Source organism: Petaurus breviceps, unplaced genomic scaffold, assembly GCF_028583685.1.
Source record: "Petaurus breviceps papuanus isolate PSGF00001 unplaced genomic scaffold, PetGlider_PUasm1.0 140, whole genome shotgun sequence".
Classification (NCBI taxonomy): Eukaryota; Metazoa; Chordata; class Mammalia; order Diprotodontia; family Petauridae; genus Petaurus; species Petaurus breviceps.
The window spans coordinates 33,063,361-33,073,788 of NW_027185698.1; positions in this window are offsets into that span (position 1 = coordinate 33,063,361).

A 10,428-nucleotide genomic window follows, 5' to 3' on the forward strand; every position below is an offset into this window, starting at 1 on the left:
TGGTGAATGAAGTGCTAGGGTAATTGAGTAGCATCAGCTTTCCAGAAATAGTACTATTCTCAGAGCAAGAGGCAAGTGGGGTCAGGCAGGCAGAAGATTCAGGCATGTTCATATGGCAAGAAGATGGCCCTCATGCAGGAAGGTGGGTCTGGGGGTGGTGAGCACAAAGCCCCAGGGCAGGAGTTCAGCGTCAAATCAGAGATCATAACACAGTAGCATGGCAGGGAGATTATCAGAGTGCAATTTATTTTTTATTTATACAATCATCAAATACTAAAAATAGGAGAACCTTGTATTCTCTCTCTACCTTTCAGTCAATTATGTGTAAAGTTCTAGTTTATTGTAAAAAAAAATCATTTGAATAAGCCCACTCATTGCCTTCTCTTCCTTCCACAAGTAAACACTTGAAACGTGTGTGATGGGACTTTGCCTTGCCCTTGCCCAAATCACTTAATGTGGAGGCCTTTATCTGGGAGATGCCTGGGATCTGCTTCTGGGAGAAGACATTCTGCATTACCCTACCACATGGGTGGAGACACTCTTTTCAGTGACTAGGTAACCAGAATGGGCTGTATTTCAAAACTACTAGGCCGAAAGAGACTTGTGCTTTCTTTCCATGCTCACGGGGTTTGGGACACCCACAACATGGGCACCATGAACTGGACTTGGTGAGAAGGAGTACCTGCCTTCTTCCCTCTTTAGGCCCCCTGACTCTGAAAAGTGGGCGTGGGGTTTTGGTCTGATCTGTCTCAATCGTCCTTTTCAGTTCTAAGCACAGGTGGAGGAGTCCATTGACCTGGATTCAAGCTATGCCAACACAGACAGAATTCCAGCTGGATGTTGCTGCCAACCCAGGAGGGAAGACCTGAGAAGCTAGAGTACCTGGAAATCACTCCACAAAGGGACTTTGGACTTGGAACTTGGGAGAACCATGCTATACAGGAACTGAGCTAACCTGTGAGTTTGATTCCCATTCCCAGAGACTAAGGTGGTAGAAATGGAGGATTGTGCCCCACCCCCAGGTACTGGAGGGAGGGGATGTTTGTATGTTCTTCTTATGCTTTTTTGGGTAAATATTCCTTAGTAAAAGGTAATCTATTAAGTGGTTAAATGGAACTGGGGGTGCACGAGACCCCACAATATTGTGGGAACACCATCAGTGGGGACTTCAGCCAAGGCAGAAAGACTAGATATCCTCAAACTATCTTAAGGGTGCCAGAGGACCCTGAGCCAATGTTACTGGACCTCAGAGTGCTTGGGTCAGGGGGACAGGTAGAGGGGAGTAAGGTATGAGAAGATAACAAAGGTAGAAAGGGGTTAGGTTATGAAAGGCTTTAAAAACCAGAGTATTTTCTATTTGAACTTGTAGTTAATAGGCAACCACCAGAATTAATTAAAGGGGGGGAGGAGAATATGATCAGATCTACATTTTAGAAAGACAAATTTGAAAATTGAATGGAGGATGGACTGGAGAGGAAAAAACTTGAAACAGAAAGACCAAGCAGCCGGCTATTACAATAGTCTGAGCATGAGGTGATAAGGACCTGTGCCAGTTTGGTGGCAATGTCAAGGATAACAAGATATGTTAAGGAGGGAGAAATGAATAGCACTTGGCAACAAATTAGATATTGGTGGGGCATGGATAAAGAGAGTAAGGAGTTTGGTTTTATGTCCTCTTTACTATTTTTCATTCCAGCAGGTACAATCCGTCCTTATAACCTGACTAATGTATAATGTGAAAGTATTTACAAATCCTATACTTGACTATAAGCCGACATGGGGGGGGAGGGGAGGGAGGGGGACAAAATGTGAAACTCAAGGAATTGTGGAATTGAATCCTGTAAACTAAAAGGAAACAAACAAATTAATTTTAAAAAAAAGATTAAAATTTAAAAAAGGAAGTCACAAAAAAAAGAGAGTAAGGAGTCCAGAATGACCCCTAGATTTCAAGCCTGGGTGACTGAGAGACTGGTGGCACCCTCAATAGTAATAGGGAAGTAAGAAGTAAGGAAGAAGGAAAAGTTTGCGGGGGGCGGGGAATTAATTCAGTTTTAGAGTTTAAGGTGGTTATGGGGAATCCAATTTAATATGTATTTCCTTCCCTCCTTCTTTCCTTCCTTCTTCCTTTCCTTCTTTCTTGTTTCTCTTCTTTCCTTCCTTCTTCCTTTCCTTCCTTCTAGTTTCTCTCCCTTCCTTTCTTCTTGCTTTCCTTCCTTCTTGTTTACCTCCCTCTCTTCCTTCCTTCTTCCTTTCCTTCCTTCCTTCCTTCTAGTTTCTCTCCCTTCCTTCCTTCTTCCTTTCCTTCCTTCTTGTTTACCTCCCTCCCTTCCTTTCTTCTTGTTTCCCTCCCTTCCTTCCTTGTTCCTTTCCTTCCTTCTTGGTTCCCTCCCTTCCTTCCTTCTTCCTTTCCTTCCTTCCTTCTTGTTTCTCTCCCTCCTTTCCTTCTTCCTTTCTTTCCTTTCTCCCTTCTTGTTTTCCTCCCTCCCTTCCTTCTTCCTTCTTGTTTCCCTCCCTTCCTTCCTTCTTCCTTTTCCTCCTTCTTGTTTCCCTCCCTTTCTTCCTTCCTTCCCTCCCTCATCCTCTTAGTAACTTTTGCTCAGTACCTCCTACCACATGCCTATAACTCGTAGCATACTGAGAAATGGAATCTTAGTGTTCTCAGCAGTCAGGATAACTATAGTAAACTCCTGTTGCCATGATTGCTATACATTCCACATGTGCCCTCCTGGCTTCCTTCCCCTCTCCCTCAGTAGGAATGGGAAAAAAAGTAGAAGAGAATCATGGCTGTCACTGCCCTCAGTTCCATGCTGATCACAAAAGACCTTAGCTCAAGTCTGCAACTTCCTGGTCTTGTGATCTTGAACAAATCATGCAGGTTTCTCATCTAGAATCACAAGCTATTAAGGGCTGACAGGACTTTAAACACAGATTTATCGAACTGGAAGCACAGCGATGATTAGGGCCAGAAGATGGGTTTGCGCACCACCACTTGGGCTCTAATATCTACATGGTGTTTCCTCCTTGAAGCTATTTCCCACTTATCGGGCTGGGGATGCACAATAATTCAGGACCGCTCTTGTTTCTTTGACTGACATTAGGCTACTACCCCCAGGGTCTCTTATGGAGATATGCCCCCTTCCAGTACCTACTTTGCATTCCACTACATCTTTGCCCCAAACATAACCCCTCTCCTTCCTTGGGAAGGGTGGTTGGGAGTCCAAGTCAAGTTTTGATCACTGATCATCACAATAAATCATGAGCCAGATGTTATGAAGTAAATGCCTTCCCCTTTTAACTGTATTCAGTCGGGGTGTCCTGGGGACCTGTAGCCCACCTTCCACAAGAGATGCCAGTGATAGGCCTTCCATTCAAAGAAAGAAATCCTAGGGTCTCTGTCTCCTCTCTCTTCCCTGAGAGCAGCATCCTAGGTTCTCTTATTTGTACCAAAATTTGAAGCTCCAGCACTATTCTAAAGTCAGATAAATAATAATAATTCTAGCCCTGGGACAAACATAATAGAACATGCCCCTGAATCAAAATAAATTAAATTATTGGAACAATAGGAGATAACTCAAGGAGAAAACTCCAATCTCATGATTCAAGATGGGGGAGAGTTCCTAGGACACTGCCTTTATGGGCAAAAACCCTGGAACACAATATGGCTATTTCTGAGACTGCCAATGCCAGGGGAGAGAGAAGGAAAGGGAGAAGCCAGGGAGGGGTTCACCTGAGGAGTGGCCACCCAAAGGAAATATACCATCTGGTAGCTTCTGTTTTAACTAATTATTCTTGCCAACTAGTCACTAAGCTCAGCTTTTTTCTGCCTACCAAAGAAATGTAAGTGCTGTCAGCCCTCTGATGTAAATGTCAGCACCATGGCACAAAGCTCCTATGACACTGTCCCAGTTCTATAGCTCTGTCCAATGCAATCTCTCTATGCCAAACTTCTTGTTTTATAGATGATAAAACTGAAGTCTTAGAAGTTAAATGACCTATCCAAGGTCACCAGTTAGTTAATAATAGAAAAAGAATAGAACCCAAATTCTCTGACTTCCAATCTAGTTATTTTCCATTATATTATGCCTCCAAGGAATCACCGTGGTTCCAGCTCATTTCTTTCAGTATCTAGCCCCAGGCTTTGCACGATAGTAGATGTTTGGTAACTTTTTAAAAAATTTAATTAAGTGGCTGAATGTGTGATTGTAGTTAAATTCAATATAAATAAGCTCGTGACTCATTCCAACGTAATTTATAGCTCTCATGGATGTCTCCTTTTCAGCCTAAGACTGCCACCTGGTGGTTTGTCGTTGGTACTGGCTGCAGAACTTATTAGAATAAGTCACAGGATCATTGGATTGACTGACACTTGTACTGAATTTTCTTCTACCCTCTTCCACTAATATTTGCTGCCAATGCTCTGTCATTGTTTCTTGGAAGCTAGACCAGAGAAAACCAAGTTTTACCAGATTCTACCAAGCTGAAAAGGATTTGAGTATGGTCCCTGAGGCAGAAATGTCTATTGTTAAAATATCAGTTCAGTTAATTCAATTTGACAAATTTGCATTAATCACCTGTTCTGTGCAATCATGTACAGGAGATACAAAGATAGACATAAAACAGTCCTTACCTTCAAAGAGCATTTTTAAATGTGCAAAGTGCTTTGTAAATATGATCTCATTTGATCTCACAACACCCCTGGGAGATAGGTGTTATCATTATCCCCATTATAGCGATGAGGAAATGGGAAAAGACCAAGATTGGGTGACTTTCCCAGAGTTACATAGCTAGTAAAAGTCTGAGGTGAGATTTGAACTCAGTTCTTCCTGACCAGTTCCAACACTATCCATTGTACCACACAGCTGCCTCCTCAAGGAGTTCACATTCCAGAGGGATAAAGCATGTATCCAGATAAGTAAATACACAATAATTTGAGGAGGGAAAGAGTATTAATAATTGTGGAGATACAGAGGGTTTCATTTAGGACAAGAGTTCTTAACTTTTTCCTTGTCATGGATTCCTTTGGCTATCTGGTGAAGCCAATGCGCTCCTCAGAATAACATTTTTAAATAATTGAAGGAAACGCTAAATTTTAATTCAAAGTTATTGAAGATAAAGATGTCCTTTTTCCCATTCAACTTAATGGGTCTCCATGAAATCTAGCCATGAAACCCTTAGTGTCTGTGGACTGGAAATTAAAAACACTTGATATAGAAAATGGCACCTGAGTTGAGCCTTGGAAAAATCTCGGGATTCGAGAAGACCAAGGGAAGGAAGAAGTGTATCCAACGTGGGACCACTGTTGCTAAAGAACAGAGACGAGTGATAAAATGCCAGGGTCATAGAATAACTAGTAATCAAGCTTTTTCAGAAGATAAAGTACATGAAAGGGAATAACAGGAGAAACCATCTGGATACATAAGTGGAAACCAGATTGTGAAAAGCTTTAAGCATCAGTCCAGAGAGTGCATGTTATTCTTGAAGCAACAGAGAGTCACTGAAGGTTTTTGAGCAAGGAGCTGAAATGGTCAGACTTGTTGTGTCTTAGAAACATTATTTGGCCATCTATTTGGAGGACTGGAGAGGAGAGTGATGGCATAAGTTACAAAGAGAGAGAGAGATTTATTACCACTTGGGTTGACCACTAGATGAGACAACCCATGAAACAAAGAAAAATCAATTATCACATAAAGTAATGTTATGTAGAGAAGTCTATAGACCTCAAGGCACCATACAGAGCAGGTCACAATCTTACAAAGGCAGCTTTTAATACAGAGTCACTCTGAGCTATGGGCAGCCCCTTCCACTTCTGTAGAATGGAGTCAGGACATGAGAATCCAGTTGGTAAAAATCATGAATCTTTTCATTGCTTAAGTATTTTATACCCTAAAATGCTTTCCCTTTTCTAATTTATTTCTATCAAAGGTGTCATGATTTTCTCAGTCACTTATGCTCAGAGCCTTGAATTTATAGATTATTTGTACATAACTGTTTGCATGCTACTTCCCCCATTAGACTGTGAGCTCCTTAAGAGTGAGGACCATCATTTGTGTTTCTTCTAAGCCTAAGCACAATGCTTACCACATAGTAGGCACTTAATAAATGTTTGTTGACTAACTGACCCATCCATCTCCTGTATCCATCATATCAAATCATTCTCATAGCAAATGCTCTTAAATAAATCTATTGTCTCCCTTCCAGTTCTAGTTATCCTCCCTTCAAAGCCTTCTAACTTCTCCCTATTTTCACTCTTCTCTGCCATCCTGTTGTTAAAATCTGGAGCTGCTTTCATGGGAGCCTTTATCTTCCCTTTGCTGCTAGGTATATATGTCACAGGCCCCTGTAAGTGTCTCAGAATATTCTCTTACCCTCAGTGTTTGTGAAAGGTGCAGTGAGAGAAATTCATTCTGAATCTGTGAAAGATGTTAAAAAAAACAGTCTATAGTCTCAAGAGGAAAGAACAGGAAAAAGTAAGAAGAGAAGTTATTTCATAAGAAATTATGCAGGGGCTGAACTGGAGATGGCTAAAAAAATTCTAATGGAATATTATTGTACTGTAAGAAATGATGAATGTGATGAATACAGAGAAACCTGGAAAAATCTAAATGAACTGATACAGAGTGAAGAAAGTAGAGCTGAGAAAACAGTACACACAATGACAAGGTGAATATAAAGAACCACCAAAAAAATCCAAAGTGAAAAATCCAAAGAATTGCAAAGGACAGTTGTTGTTTAGTCGTGTCCAATTCTCTGTGAGCCCATTTGGGGTTTTCTTGGCAAAGATACTGGAGTGGTTTGCCATTTCCTTCTCTAGCTCATTTTACAGATGAGGAAACTGAGGCAAACAGGGTTAAGTGACTTGCCCAGGATCATATACCTAGTATAGGTAGAGGCTGAATTTGAACTCAGGAAGATGAGTCCTCCAGACTTCAGGCTCAACAGTCTATCTACTTTGCCACCTAGCATATCTTGTTACTGAATTCGTTTTTAGTTTTCAACATTCACTTCCACAAGATTTTGAGTTCCAGATTTTCTCCCAATCTCTCCCCTCCCAAAGATGGCATGCATTCTGATTATCCCTTACCCTAATATATCTTCTGTTCTATCACCCCCTTTCTCTTCTCCCATTCTCTTTTATTTTCCTGTAGTGCAAGATGGATTCCTATACCCCATTGCCTGTATATCTTATTTTCCAATTGCATGTAAAAACAATTTTTAACATTCATTTTTAAAACTTTGAGCTTCACATTCTCTTACCTCCCCCATCCTCACCCACTCTCATTGATAAGACAAGCAATTCAATATAGGTTATACATGTGTAGTCATGTAAAACACTTTCATAACAGTCATATTATGAAAGACTAGCTATGTTTCCCTCCATTCTATCCTGCCCCCCATTTATTCTATTCTCTCCTTTGACCCTGCCCTCCTCAGAAGTGTTTGCTTCTGGAGTGGCTAGGTGGTACAGCAAAAAGAGTACACCGGCCCTGGAGTGAGGAGGACCTGAGTTCAAATCCAGCCTCAGACACTTAACACACTAGCTGTGTGACCTTGGGCAAGTCACCTAACCCCAATTGCCCTACCTTCTCCCTACAAAAAGCAAAAAAAAGTGTTTGCTTCTGATTACATCCTCCTCCCATTTACCCTACTTTTTATCCCCCCCCCCACTCTTATCCCTGTCTTTTTTTTTTGCTTTGTTTTAGGTCTTAAAAAATACTATTTTTTTATATGAGAGTGATTTCCAGGAGGATGAGGGGAAAGCAAAGTGGAAGCAACAAAGTCATAAACAACAAAATACATCAATAGAAATTATTTTAGAGTAGGGAAAAAAGCACCCAGAGCCACCCCAGCAGCTTCTGTATGTCTTTGGGAACAAATGTGAGCATGTGCAGAGGAAGGTTAAATCTTGGGAAAAGACAGCAAACAGAATGGCTTCCCATGACAAGCACCAACCATTGGCACCACACTGATGTTTCTTAGTCACGGAGTCCCAGGAGTCTCTCCTTTCATCTTGCAATAGTATAAAGTGAATATTTTGAAGGGCAGGGAGACATGCATTGGGATGTTCAAAGAGCTGATAGTTGGTGCTCACAGGAGAATGTGTAAACTCTGGAAGCAGGAACAATTTTCCATTTTGTCTTTGTATCTTCAGTACTCAGCACAGGACCTTACACACAGTAGACACTTAAGAAATGCTTGTTGAGGGAGGCAGAGTCAAGATGGTGGTGTAGAAACAGGGCCTCCATGAGGCTCCAGCTCTCACCACCTCCAATCCATGTAAAAGGGGACTCTGAACAAACTTTGGAGCTACAATACCCACAAAATGGCACAGAGAAGCTAACCTCCCACTGAGGAGAGCCCAGCAGGCCAGCAGGAATATGCTAGCAGCAATCTGGAAGCCGAGTCCAGCCCCACCCGAATTTTTAGCCCCAGGGCGGGCCTGACCAACCACCAGCTGGAGGTACTCCAGATCACCAGCAGCTGTGGTGATCCAGAATTATCAACACACAGATGCTAAGGACAAAGTAAGAGATCCGTGCAGTGTGGACTTTGGGACCCAGTAGTTGGGAGTGCGTTGGCTTTTGCCCCCAGGGAGAGGAGCTGCTGAGAGCTGCAGTGCAGCTGCTGCCAGATGGCAGCTTCAGCTCCTGGCCTGCAGAGTGTAGGGGGACCAAGTGACCAGTCTGAGGGGTAATCACTCTTGCTTTAACCTTCTTGGATCTGGATTGCAGTCTAGGGTGGAGGTCCTGGGGTGTGTATCCAGCTTGCCAGAATGTGTGGAGGCTTCAGAGAGGGCACCCAACTAATACCTCTGGCAGCTGAGAAAACCCCAGCATTAGGTATGAAGCTATCCTGTCCGGTAGCAGAGTCCTACTGTGACAAAAAGCCCAAAAGTCAAGTAATTGAGTAGCAACGTGACCAGGCAAAGAAAGCAAAGAAAACAGAAGAATCCAACATTACACTCCTATTTTGGGGACAAAAAGGAGCAAAGCATGAAACAGGAGGAAGATAGTGAAGTCAGAACTCCTGCACCAAAAGCTTCAAAGGAAAATAACGAGCTGGTTACAGGCCATAGAGGACCTTAAGAAGCAGATAAGAGAAGTGGAGGAAAAATTGGGAAGAGAAATGAGAACAATGCAAGAAAATTAGGAAATGAGAGACAACAGCCTGACTGAAGAAAATAACACCCTAAAAAAATAGACTAACTCAAATGGCAAAAGAGGCTCAAAAAGGCAATGAGGAGAAGAATGGCTTAAAAAGCTGAATTTGCCAGATGGAAAAAGAATCTCAAAAGCTCACTGAGGAGAATCATTCCTTCAGAATTAGATTGGAGCAAATGGAAGCTAATGACTTCATGAGAATCAAGATGCTGTTAAACAGATCCAAACAAATGAAAGAATAGAAGGCAATATGAAATATCTCATTGGGAAAACCACTCACTTGGAAAATAGATCCAGGAGAGATAATTTAAAAATTATTGGACTACCTGAAAGCCATGATCAAAGAAAGAACCTAGAAATCATCCTCCAAGAAATTCTCAAGGAAAACTGCCCTGATGTTTTAGAACCAGAGGGCAAAATAAAGGTTGAAAGAATTCAGCAATCATCTCCTGAAAAAGATCCCCAAAATAAAACTCCAAGGAATATTATAGCCAGGTTCCAGAATTCCCTGATTAAGGAGAGAATATTACAAGCAGCCAGGAAGAAATAATTTGAATATTGTGGAAACACAATCAGGATAACTCAGGATCTGGCAGCTTATATACTGAGGAATCGAAGGGCTTGGAATATGATATTCTGGAGGGCAAAGGAGCTGGGATTAAAACCAAGAATTACCTACCCAGCAAAACTGAGTATCATGTTTCAGGGGAAAATATGGTCATTCAGTGGAATAGAGGACTTTTAAGCATTCTTGATGACAAAACCAGAGTTGAATAGAAAATTTGACATTCAGATGCAAGAAGTAGGGGAAGCATGAAAAGGTAAACAGGGAAAAGAAATCATGAGGAACTTATCAAAGTTGAACTATTAACATTCCTACATGGAAAAATGATAATTGTAACTGATGAAACTTTTCTCAGTATGAAAATAGTTGAAGGGAATAGAAATATATATGTCTATATCGGAGGGTATATGGGAGTATGGATACATATGTGAATGTGTGTATATATGTTTACAGGTATACACAGACTGAGGGAACAAGACCAATTTAATAGAGAGGGATGATACTTAAAAGGTGAAATTAAGAGGTGAGAGAGGAATATAATGAGAGGAGATGGGGAGAGACAGAATGGAGTAAACTATCTCATATAGAAGAGGCAAGGGACAATCGTTACAATGGAGGGGAAGAATAGGAAGGCAAAAGGGAATGGGTCAACCTTATTCTCATTGAATTTGGTTCAGGGAGGGAATGAAATACATACTAAATAGG